The 13228-nt window shown below is 47.2% G+C and overlaps 1 protein-coding gene across 1 annotated transcript in view; it reads left to right on the forward strand.

Annotated features, from left to right (window-relative positions):
* Positions 1 to 13228, forward strand: part of LOC138786770 (zinc finger protein 84-like) — a 61368-nt gene that overhangs the window by 29278 nt on the left and 18862 nt on the right. The window lies entirely within an intron of this gene.

Here is a 13228-nt window from a genome sequence, read left to right on the forward strand (position 1 = left end):
TCATCAAAGACACACCTAGTGGAAAGAGCCGGGTCCAGATGGCTATACCGCCCAATTTTATAAACTCTTCACCCCCCAGCTAAATTTGTTTTTGGCCAAGGTCTTCAATGCTATTTCCCCTTCTTGTCCCTTTCCCCAGCAATCACTAATGGCCACGATAGTTGTGCTCCCCAAACCTGGGAAGGACAATTCCTTTTGTTGTCGGCCGATCTCCCTCATTAATGCGGACGTGAAATTTTTCTCCAAATTAATAGCCAACAGGCTGGCCCCACATTTACCCACCCTGATTCACACGGATCAGGTTGGCTTCGTCCCAACCAGAGATAGTTTTATTTAAATTATCCTCCTTTCCCACGCCCAAAAATTTGAAATTCCTGCATGCCTCGTCTCGGTGGATGCTGAAAAGGCATTCGACCGAGTACATTGGTCATTTTTGCGTTCCACCCTGACGCAGTTGGGAGTAGGGAACGGTCTTCTAGAAAAAATCAACACTGCCCAACTGCCAGGGTGAGGGTCAATGGCACTCTATCTGCCCCCTTTGCCATTGCAAACGACACTCGACAAGGGTGCTCTTTGTCACCCATGCTGTATGTACTGGCAATGGAGCATTTGGCAGTGGCCCTCAGGGCTTGCCTGGACTTCTTGGGTATTCCTGTGGCCCGTTCCCAATACAAACTAGCACTGTACGCGGACGACCTCCTTCTTTACGTTACTAATCCACTCATCTCATTTCCAGCCCTTTTGAGAATGTTTGAGACCTTTGGACTGGTTAGCAACTTTAAGGTAAATTATTCTAAAACACTAAGACACTTAACGTTTCCCTCTCTTCCTCCTTGGTGGCCCAGCTGAAAACAGCTTTCTCCTTTAAGTGGAAGGCAGAGGCGATTAAGTATCTGGGGGTTTGGGTTCCCACGGACCTCACTACTATCTTTACTGCAAATCCCCCCCGCCTCTTGGCGCGCACGATGACGGAGTTGTCCGCTTATAATCGCCCCCAGCTGTCTTGGTTTGGGAGGATGAATGTGATAAAAATGGACATCCTCCCAAGATTCTTGTATTTCTTTCAGGCTTCACCAATCGTGGTCCCTTGTTCTTTTCTGAAGCAGCTTCAAGCCATCTGCTTAAAATTTATTTGGGGCTCCCTACGACCCCGCCTGAAATTTAAAACACTCACCCGGCATAGGCCGTCAGGAGGCGCAGGGTTACCGAACCTATCCCTGTACTATAAGGCTGCGATCCTATTGAGAGTGGTGGACTGGTTTCATAACGCTGGGGCTAAGCAGTGGGTCAGCCTGGAGGCATCACTTTCTCCCCGCTGCTTCCTACAGGTTTGGGACAGGCTCTTGCCTCTGTACTCTGTCTCACCATCCAGGCATCATGAGCCCCCTGTTCAATAACCTGGCCTCTACTCCAGCGGTCGGAAGGGAATCCTTCTTAATATGGTCTAAATCTGAGGGTGCCAGGCTGAATCAGGTGCTTAGTGGGACTTCCACCCTGCGCCCTCTTGCAGAACTACAGCGGACCTGCCCGGAGAGAACGCTTTCCTGGCTGGAATATGGACAGCTGAAGGCTTTCCTACAGCTTCATTTTCCCTCTAGGATCTTGGTGACCTCCTCCATGGACTTGGAATCTTTGCTATCTGAAGCCACTCCGCCCATCAAGGTTATCTCTCATTGTACCAACTACTCTTGGACAAGGATGCTGACAGGGACCTCACGTTCATCACGGCATGTGAGAGGGACCTTAATGTCTCCTTCTCTGAAACCGACAAGCTAAAAATCTTTACTTTAACGCATAAGCTACCTACCGCCTGCATTGCACAGGAAAGTTTTGACTAGGTGGTATAGATGCCCCCAGCTCTTACACCGTTGCTATCCAGCTGTGCCCAAGACATGCTGGCGCTGCGAGGCGGAGTTCGGCACGATGTTGTATGTCTGGTGGGACTGCATATGGCTGCAGCCCTTATGGAGAAAGGTTTTTGAGATTTACACACGTCACGGTTAAACAGCTTACTCCCACACCTAGCATTGCCCTGCTCTCATTGATCCCTGGACCGATTTCCGCTATCAGAAAGGGACTGCTATGCCATTTCCGGACGGCGGCTATGACAGTCATACCCAGACACTGGAAGTCCACAGCTCCCCCTTCTGTTGCAGAGTGGGTGACCGAAATGGACTTCTTGTTCCGTATGGAGTCTCTGATAACAGAGGCCGACGATCAGGGATCTAAAGTTGAGCGCCTGTGGCTTCCCTGGTCCTCTTACAAAGATAGCCCTGCTTTCGCATTACACCCGGCATAAACATCATTGGTATGCCCATACCTTGTTTAGTCACCTGTTGCTCGTTACCCTGGACACTGCCCCCCTCCCCTTCTGATTCCTCCCTCCCTTCTCCTTTCTTCTCAAACTCTTTCTACTATTTTCTGGCGTCCTTATTTCTCTCTTTTTCTCTTTTACTCTTATGTTTTTGACGTTAATCTAAGTTAATTGCACCTATCTTTCAGTTCAATGCCGAATCTCCCTTTCTAGTACACTGCCCGGCTTGGGTGCACCTTGGTAATATACCACAAACTGTCTAGGGCATGAAGGCATTGGCACAACATTTTCTTGTTGGTTCTAAGCACTTGACCGCCTTCTACTTATTGTGTTACGGTTCTGGTTTTGGAGCTTGTACCAAAAACGTTCCTTATATTTTTCTTTGTGTTATACATTGTTGGCAGAGTTTCACTGTGGGGACACTGCCCCTTAATGCTTATCCTTCCTTTCTGTTATATATGTAAAAACTTTCAATAAAAGTCTGATTTACATAAATAAATAAACAGAGATCAGGTCATAAAGGAAAGCCAGAGATCTTTTCAAATCCATTCCTGGCTTTGGCTTCAAATCTTTGGCAGATAATCTTTCTGTGTAAATGGACCCTTACAAGATACACATCTTGAAAATCAGGACCCAAATGAATGGGTCCAAAAATGGCTTTAAAATCAGTGTATGAAAGGAATGGGGTTTAAAAAGGAAGGAAATGGAGGCTTAAAATAACAAAAAAACAAACAAACATAAAATTCTAAATTTTTTTTTAAATAATTGTATTTTTTAAATAATTTTCCAATAAAAGATCTACAAATAAACAGTAAACATGATAGCAACGCAGTGCTGCCGAAATACAAAGAAAAGCAAAACATTGTCGCTAACAATAACATTAGTGTTAGATTAAATCAAGGTGACTATGTCGGACAGGTAATGGTAGGAAATACTACATTTCCCTAGTGTGACCATAAGAAACCCGAGACACAGAGAAAAAGAATCAGACATGAGATGGGGGGGGCGGGAAAGAGGAAGGAGAGGGTAGGGGAGGGCCAACATCCAGCTGGACTGTTTAGAGAGGTAGAGGGGGCAGTACGATCAGTGTTCCCCTCTACCCAGTAGAGGTCCCATGGGTCCCAAACTTTTTAAAATAAGTCAAGTTTGTTGTCTAGCCTAGCAGTTAAGTGTTCCATATTCCTGACATCCAATATCCTAGCATACAGATCATTTCTTGTAGGCGGTGCAGTAATTTTCCAGTCATTTGCTATCAGGCATCGGGCAGCTGTAAGAAGGTGTAATACCAGTTTAAGAGTGTGACGTCTCATCTTAACTGAGGTCACATTAAAGAGATAAAATAGTGGGTCCAGTGGAATATCTATTCCCGACACCGCTGCAATAAGGCCCTTAACTAGGGTCCAGTACGGGACGATGAGGGGGCAGAGCCAATATATATGTGGAAGGGTGCCCACCGTCCGTTGACATCTCCAACAAAGATTGGAGATCATTGGATTAATTGCGTGCAGAACTCTTGGAGTATAATACCAAAGAAGCATTATCTTATACTGGTTTTCTTTATATGTCACACAGATAGAAGTCTTGGCTGCTCTATCCCATATCACACTCCAAATGTTCTGAGGCAACCGCCTCCCAATAAAATTCTACATTAAAGAAACAGATGGAATATTATTTTTTTTTTCTAATAAGAGAATGCGGAAGTCCAAGTGGAGGAGAAGGTGGAGGTGGAAGAGGCAGAGGATAAGGTAGGGTGGTGGTGGAGGAGAAGGAGAAGGTAGGGTGGTGGTGGAGGTGGAAGAGGCAGAGGAGAAGGTAGGAGGAGAAGGCTGGGTAGTGGTGATGGAAGACGCAGAGGAGAAGGTAGGGTAGTGGAAGAGGCTGAGGAGAAGGTAGGGTAGTGGAAGAGGCAGAGGAGAAGGTAGGGTAGTGGAAGAGGCTGAGGAGAAGGTAGGGTAGTGGTGGTGGTGGTGGAAGAGGCAGAGGAGCAAGTGGTGGAAGAGGCAGAGGAGAAAGTGGTGGTGGTGGAGGTAGAGGAGAAGAAGGTGAAAGAGGCAGAGGAGAAGGTAGGGTGGTGGTGGAGGTGGAAGAGGAAGAGGAGAAAGTGGTGGAGGTGGGGGAGAAAAATGTGGAGGTGGAAGAGGCAGAGGAGAAAGTGGTGTTGGTGGAAGAAGCAGAGGAGAAGGTAGGGTAGTGGTGGTGGAGGAGGAGGTGGTGGTGGAAGAGGCAGAGGAGAAAGTGGTGGTGGTGGAAGAGGCAGAGAAAAAGGTAGGGTAATGGTGGAGGAGAAGGTGGAGGAGGTCACCAATACTGTAGATTATTGATTTGTATGATGGACAGGCGCTGCCTGGTGTGGTATGTCAGACAAATTAATGTGCTCATGCAGAGTAGTGAATGATCCCGCTCACCTGATGTGGTTGTGCAATATCATAGGCACAACTCTACAAAATGCGTTGTTGTTTATGCTACGCATGTTTATGTCCTATTCACATTAAGTGGCATACGCACGTTTTTATTTTATATTTTTGGCTGGTTGCGCTTTTACTTTATGAGGAAGTCCTCCTGTATCTGCCTGGTCCGGGTCGATGTCCCTGCTTGATTTGTATGATGTCTCTTCAGTCCTCCATCGAGAGATCCACACCTGGTTCATTTTTAGGAGCATCAGCTTGTCTACGTTGGTTGTGGATAGGTGGATCCGCTTATCAGTGATGACACCTCCTGCGGGGCTAAACACTCGTTCAGAGAGCACACTTACCGCACAGGGTGTCCAGTTTTAAAAAACTCAGAAGTTGAAAGGGGAAGACTCGTCGGTCAGTACCAGGAGACGTGTGGACACATACTCATCCACCATGTAGCTACAATTATGTCTGCTAAGCTCACCCTACCTTCCAAGGTGGTGCTGGTGCCCCAGCTGCGTTGGCGACTTCCTCCTCTTGTGGGCCTTGTGCCCTCAACAAATAGGAACTCTGGCAGTAGTGTGTCTTCCGGCTTGTGCTTGTATTCCCTCATCTTTCTATCATGCTCTACAGATGGAATTAGGGACTCAGTGTTGTCCTTATAGCGGGGATCCAGCACTGGTGAGAATCCTGGCAGCTTGGCGGTTGTGCAGTTACTGCAGCTTGTAATTGCTCATGCGAGCCAAGCTGCCCAGAGGCTGTCTTTTCTTTCACATGATGCCCTGGTGGCACCAGTGTCTTGTCCTTAGCTCTTTGCCAAAAGACGTGCCATGCCAGATAGCTCCTCTGAACTGGCTTTGGTGTCCCTCGTCAGTCCCTTGGCACGGTGGGCATTACCAGCCATGGTACATGCCTTGGGCCATCCACTCTGCTTTTGCCCCCTGAGATCTGAGAGAATTCTAACACTTCCTGATCTACTAAATTAAGGGAAATAGCCCTATATGTGCATTTCCCATAATAAATGTACATTAGAAATTTGTATAACTTTTCAAGTAACAACATATCAAAAATTAATTTTGGCCGGACTTCTCCATTAAACCTTTCACGACCATGGGTCATTGATGCATCAATGCCCAGATCGTTTTAGGACATCAGCTTATGGGATCATAATGATCCCATAAGCTGATGTCCCTATGTCTGCCCCCTCTCCTCTGTCCCCTGACGCTGTTACAATCTTGTGACAGCAGCAGGGGAGAGAAGGGAGAGGGCAGAGCTGACGAGCTTCCCTCCCCTGCTGGCCTCCGTAGCCAGGAAAACATGGCTACCATCGGGCCTCTGCGATCACTTCGCAGAGCCCCGATGGACAGCAAACAGAGAATTCTCCCTCTGTAGAGGGAGAATTTTCTGTCAGAAGCCCTATAGATGCTGCGGCCGTGCTGACCACAGTATCTATAGGGTTGACTCTCCGCACCGGAGCTGAGAGTTTCTCTGGGTCTCTGGCTATCACTGATAGCCGGGACCTGCCGCGGATAGCACAGGCGCAGCTTCTGCGCCTGTGTCATCCTTCGGCATAAATAACTTTGCTGCAGCATCATTAATTTACAGTGCAGCGGCGGGAGGAGGTTAAGATACATTATCCATGCTGTGACTGCTTATGTGCGGCAACACTTACCTATATTAGCCAAAGCAGTGGATGTACTGACCCCACAGCCCCTAACTCACACATGTACCAGTCACACAGCTCCTATTACACACATGTACTGGTCACACAGCTCCTATCACACACATGTACCGGTCACACAGCTCCTATCACACACATGTACCGGTCACACAGCTCCTATCACACACATGTACCGGTCACACAGCTCCTATCACACACATGTACCGGTCACACAGCCCCTAACTCACACATGTACCAGTCACACAGCTCCTATTACACACATGTACCGGTCACACAGCTCCTATCACACACATGTACCGGTCACACAGCTCCTATCACACATGTTCCGGTCACACGGCTCCTATCACACATGTTCCGGTCACACAGTTCCTATCACACATGTACCGGTCACACAGCTCCTATCACCCCGCCTCCCCCCCCCCGGGTGAAACTGTCTAATCCTGGCCGTTCTGTTATATACCCTACTTTGGGCTTCTTGAGCATGAAGAAGATGGGCCCTACCTACTGTATTGGCATAACATTTCCTATTCTTTCTTGCATTTGTGCAGCATGCTCTATTATGCTTTTATATGGCGTTGCCTCGCTTTCCCAGGTCTCTTTAGCTACATCAAGTAACCCTCGAGGGTGCCGTCCGTACAAGAGTTCAAAGGGTGAAAACCCTGTGGAGGCTTGAGGGACTTCCCTTATAGAGAATAATAGGTAGGGTATCAGACAGTCCCAATCTCGCCCATCTTTCTCTACAGCCTTTCTTAACCCCTTCGGGACCAGGCTAATTTTCGTTTTTGCGTTTTCGGTTTTTCCTCCTTGTGTATATAAGGCCATACATAGCACTTGCATTTTTACACCTACAGACCCACATGAGCCCTTATTTTTTGCGTCACTAATTGTACTTTGCAATGACGGCTGAATTTTTGCATAAAGTACACTACGAAACCAGAAAAAAATTCAAAGTGTGGTGAAATTGAAAAAAAAAAAACGTATTTCTTTTATTTTGGGGGATGGTGTATTTACGCCTTTCACCCTGGGGTAAAACTGACTTGTTGTGCATGTTCCTCAAGTCGATACGATTTTTATGATATATAACATGTATAACTTATATTGTATCTGATGGCCTGTAAAAAATTCAAGCCATCGTTAACAAATATAAGTTCCTTAAAATCGCTCCATTCCCAGGCTTATAGCGCTTTTATCCTTTGGTCTATGGGGCTGTGTGAGGTGTCATTTTTTGCGCCATGATGTGTTCTTTCTATCGGTACCTTGATTGCGCATATACGACTTTTTGATCGCTTTTTATTACAATTTTTCTGGATTTGATGTGACCAAAAATGCGCAATTTTGCTCTTTGGGATTTTCTTGCGCTGAAGCCGTTTACCGTGCGAGATCAGGAATGTGATTAATTAATAGTTCGGGCGATTACGCACGCGGCGATAGCAAACATGTTTATTTATTTATTTACTTTCATTAATAACCTGGGAAAAGGGGGGTGATTCAGACTTTTATTAGGGGAGGGGGCTTTTACTTATAACAATACTTTTTTTTTTTACACATATACTAGAAGCCCCCCTGGGGTTAGGGTTATTCCCCCTCTGGGGTTAGGGTTATTCCCCCAGGGGTTAGGGTTATTCCCCCTGGGGTTAGGGTTATTCCCCCCTGGGGTTAGGGTTATTCCCCCAGGGGTTAGGGTTATTCCCCCTGGGGTTAGGGTTATTCCCCCCCTGGGGTTAGGGTTATTCCCCCCCTGGGGTTAGGGTTATTCCTCCCCTGGGGTTAGGGTTATTCCCCCCCTGGGGTTAGGGTTATTCCCCCCTGGGGTTAGGGTTATTCCCCCCCTGGGGTTAGGGTTATTCCCCCCCTGGGGTTAGGGTTATTCCCCCCCTGGGATTAGGGTTATTCCCCCTGGGATTAGGGTTATTCCCCCTGGGATTAGGGTTATTCCCCCTGGGATTAGGGTTATTCCCCCTGGGGTTAGGGTTATTCCCCCTGGGGTTAGAGTTATTCCCCCCTGGGGTTAGGGTTATTCCCCCCTGGGGTTAGGGTTATTCCCCCTGGGGTTAGGGTTATTCCCCCCTGGGGTTAGGGTTATTCCCCCTGGGATTAGGGTTAATCCCCCCTGGGGTTAGGGTTATTGCCCCCTGGGGTTAGGGTTATTCCCCCTGGGGGACTTCTAGTATATACACTTTGATCTCTCATTGAGATCTTTGCTGTATAGATATACAGCAAAGATCAATGAGATCGGCACTCGTTTGCTTTCGGGCTGCTGCAGCCGGAAACAAACGAGTGCCGAGCCGGGGACGGCGCCATCTTTTTTTGCGCCATGATGTGTTCTTTCGATCGGTACCTTGATTGCGCATATACGACTTTTTGATCGCTTTTTATTACAATTTTTCTGGATTTGATGCGACCAAAAATGCGCAATTTTGCTCTTTGGGATTTTCCCCCCCTTAGGGTTATTCCCCCCCTGGGGTTAGGGTTATTCCCCCCTGGGGGTTAGGGTTATTCCCCCCTGGGGTTAGGGTTATTCCCCCTGAGGTTAGGGTTATTCCCCCCCTGGGGTTAGGGTTATTCCCCCTGGGATTAGGGTTATTCCCCCTGGGATTAGGGTTATTCCCCCTGGGGTTATTCCCCCCTGGGGTTATTCCCCCCTGGGGTTAGGGTTATTCCCCCCTGGGGTTAGGGTTATTCCCCCTGGGGTTAGGGTTATTCCCCCTGGGATTAGGGTTAATCCCCCCTGGGGTTAGGGTTATTGCCCCCTGGGGTTAGGGTTATTCCCCCTGGGGGACTTCTAGTATATATACTTTGATCTCTCATTGAGATCTTTGCTGTATAGATATACAGCAAAGATCAATGAGATCGGCACTCGTTTGCTTTCGGCTGCTGCAGCCGGAAACAAACGAGTGCCGAGCCGGGGACGGCGCCATCTTGGACGAGTCCCCGGCCGGCATCAGACAGGGAGATTGCTCCCGAAGGAGCGATCTCCGCCACTAGACACCAGGGAAGTGCTGCAGCCGGTAATCGGATGCAGCTGTCATCGGGGCTGCAGGGGGGGGGCGGGCAGGATATACATTACCAGGTCCCCGCTCCTGCTTGCTTCGGCGGCTCCTGGCACATTCCGCCCGGCCAATCAGTGCGCTGCCCCGCCGCAGCGCACTGATTGGCCGGGCGGGCCGCGAAGACACCGGGAGCCCCTAAGCAAGCAGGAACGGGGACCCAGTAATGTATAATGTCCGGCGGCTAGGGGGTTAATGGGGAGGGCTGCAGACAAAATCGCAGCAGGGATGTACATCCCTGCTGAGAGTTTCTCTGCTAATGAAAGTATAGGGCCGAGATCTGCAGCGAGTCTCCCTGCAAAATAGCAGCAAGGAGACTCGCTGCAGATCCGGCAAGTGGGTTTGAACCCTTAGGCAGTCCTGTCCTGGAAAAAATATGGACCAATTCTCGTGCAATACATTTTGATGAGGCATTTCTTAATGGCATATATAACACACACATACAGCTCAGCTACATGTACATTACACACATACAGCTCAGCTACATGTACATTACACACATACAGCTCAGCTACATGTACATTACACACATATACAGCTCAGCTACATGTACATTACACATATACAGCTCAGCTACATGTACATTACACACATATACAGCTCAGCTACATGTACATTACACACATATACAGCTCAGCTACATGTACATTACACACATATACAGCTCAGCTACATGTACATTACACACATACAGCTCAGCTACATGTACATTACACACATATAGCTCAGCTACATGTACATTACACATATACAGCTCAGCTACATGTACATTACACACATACAGCTCAGCTACATGTACATTACACATATATACAGCTCAGCTACATGTACATTACACATATACAGCTCAGCTACATGTACATTACACACATACAGCTCAGCTACATGTACATTACACATATACAGCTCAGCTACATGTACATTACACACATACAGTTCAGCTACATGTACATTACACACATACAGCTCAGCTACATGTACATTACACATATATACAGCTCAGCTACATGTACATTACACATATACAGCTCAGCTACATGTACATTACACACATACAGCTCAGCTACATGTACATTACACATATACAGCTCAGCTACATGTACATTACACACATACAGTTCAGCTACATGTACATTACACACATACAGCTCAGCTACATGTACATTACACACATATACAGCTCAGCTACATGTACATTACACACATACAGCTCAGCTACATGTACATTACACATACAGCTCAGCTACATGTACATTACACATATACAGCTCAGCTACATGTACATTACACACATACAGCTCAGCTACATGTACATTACACACATATACAGCTCAGCTACATGTACATTACACACATACAGCTCAGCTACATGTACATTACACATATACAGCTCAGCTACATGTACATTACACACATACAGCTCAGCTACATGTACATTACACACATACAGCTCAGCTACATGTACATTACACATATATACAGCTCAGCTACATGTACATTACACATATACAGCTCAGCTACATGTACATTACACATATACAGCTCAGCTACATGTACATTACACACATACAGCTCAGCTACATGTACATTACACACATACAGCTCAGCTACATGTACATTACACACAGGGCTCTGCTGCAGGCATATATAACACACACATACACAGCTCTGCTCCACACACATCACACACAGCTCTGCTCCACACACATCCCTTCAGCTCATCCAGCACAGCAGAGTCCTGCATACACTGAGCAGCCGCCCCTGATCATGTGACTCCTCCTCCATGTGACTGATCACATGACTGTGACATCATGGCAGGTCCTGGAAGCACACGGGAAGCACACGGCTCCTGTACAGCTCTGCAGCTGGAGGTACAGTATATATATGTGGAGCCACCATAGGGAAGGAGCTGGGGGACAGCAGGAACATTAGGGTATGTTCACACTGAGTAAAATCGGTGGAACTCTCCGCTTGCCTCAGTGTCCCACAGTATCTCTATGGGAGGACTTGTGTGCATCTGCGTACGCCACATTTCACTCAAAGAATTGACATGTCTGTGGAGGTGTGTGAGGCATCCCATTGGCACACTGAGGCTGCCGGGGCTCCGCCGTGGAATCCCACCTGTTTTACTCAGTGTGAACACACCCTAAAAAAGAGAATTTACTGAACATGTATTTGTTTTTGTCTGTGTGTGTTTGTCAATTGTTGCAAATTTTAGCTTTATTGCTCAAGAATACGCTCCTCTATGTTTATTCACAAATCTCATTGAATGTTGAACTGAAGGGAACCAGGTGGAAGTAGTATTTGTCTGGTAAATGTTATATTCTTGCTGTTCTTATAGGCAAATGCATTGAGGACGGTCCTATGGATGTGTGAATGGAGCCTAAGTGTGATCTCCTCCTCTTACCTTTCAGCATCTGCCCCTCCAGGATCCTCTGCTGATATCTTCTATATAAGAGACCGACCCATCAACCATGGAGAGAGACAGAGACAAGATGGCCGACAGGATAATAACCCTCACCCTACACATACTCTTCCTGCTTACTGGGGAGGTGAGGGATTCTGGGAGTGATGTCATCATGACCTCATTCTTATCTATGGAATAACAGATGGATAGGACTGGAGAGGTGAGGGATTCTGGGAGTGATGTCATCATGACATCATTCTTATCTATGGAATAACAGATGGATAGGACTGGGGAGGTGAGGGATTCTGGGAGTGATGTCATCATGACATCATTCTTATCTATGGAATAACAGATGGATAGGACTGGAGAGGTGAGGGATTCTGGGAGTGATGTCATCATGACATCATTCTTATCTATGGAATAACAGATGGATAGGACTGGAGAGGTGAGGGATTCTGGGAGTGATGTCATCATGACATCATTCTTATCTATGGAATAACAGATGGATAGGACTGGAGAGGGGAGGGATTCTGGGAGTGATGTCATCATGACATCATTATCTATGGAATAACAGATTGATAGGACTGGAGAGGTGAGGGATTCTGGGAATGGATGGAGTGATAGTAATGTGTCTCTCCATACACAGGATTACACAGTAGTGAAGAAGTCCTCTAGTGGGCGCTGTGGGGCCCCTGGGTGTGAAGGATGGGGAAGAACCCTGAGCCCAATCCCGGGGCCCCTGATACATGAGGAAATGGAGGAAGAGAAGATCCTAGAAGTCACCAACAAGATGGTGGAGCTGCTGAGTGGAGAGGTGAGACTGTGGCTGCTGGGAATGCTGGGACATTATACAGTAACACCACTGGAGGGGTGGGGGGGATGACTGTGTGACCATTGTGTGTGTCAGGTTCCTATAAGGTGTCAGGACGTGGCGGTCTATTTCTCCATGGAGGAGTGGGAGTATGTAGAAGGACACAAGGATCAGTACAAGGATGTGATGCTGGAGGATCAGCAGCCCCTCCCATCAGCAGGTAATAGACAGGACTATATACACACCTCCTCTCTGTATTATCTGGATGGAAAGAATGAATTCAGTCTCTGTATGTGTTCCCTCCAGTCAGATCCAGTAAGAGAACAGCACCAGAGAGATGTCCCCGTCCTCTTCTCCCACAGGATCAGGATCAGGTAGATGGAGATCTTCCCTATGATCTGTACATCCCACCTGACTTCTTCTCCTGTCTGATGACTTTTACAATATTTCTCTGACATCTTATCAATCAGGGGGAAGATGGGAACAATATTAATGCTCCAGAGACGGATGACGGCAGTGATGAGCAGTATAAGGAGGACATCACTACAGAAAAAGATCTGATCTATATCAATGTC

The sequence above is a fragment of the Dendropsophus ebraccatus genome, chromosome 3, assembly GCF_027789765.1.
Source record: "Dendropsophus ebraccatus isolate aDenEbr1 chromosome 3, aDenEbr1.pat, whole genome shotgun sequence".
NCBI lineage: Eukaryota > Metazoa > Chordata > Amphibia > Anura > Hylidae > Dendropsophus > Dendropsophus ebraccatus.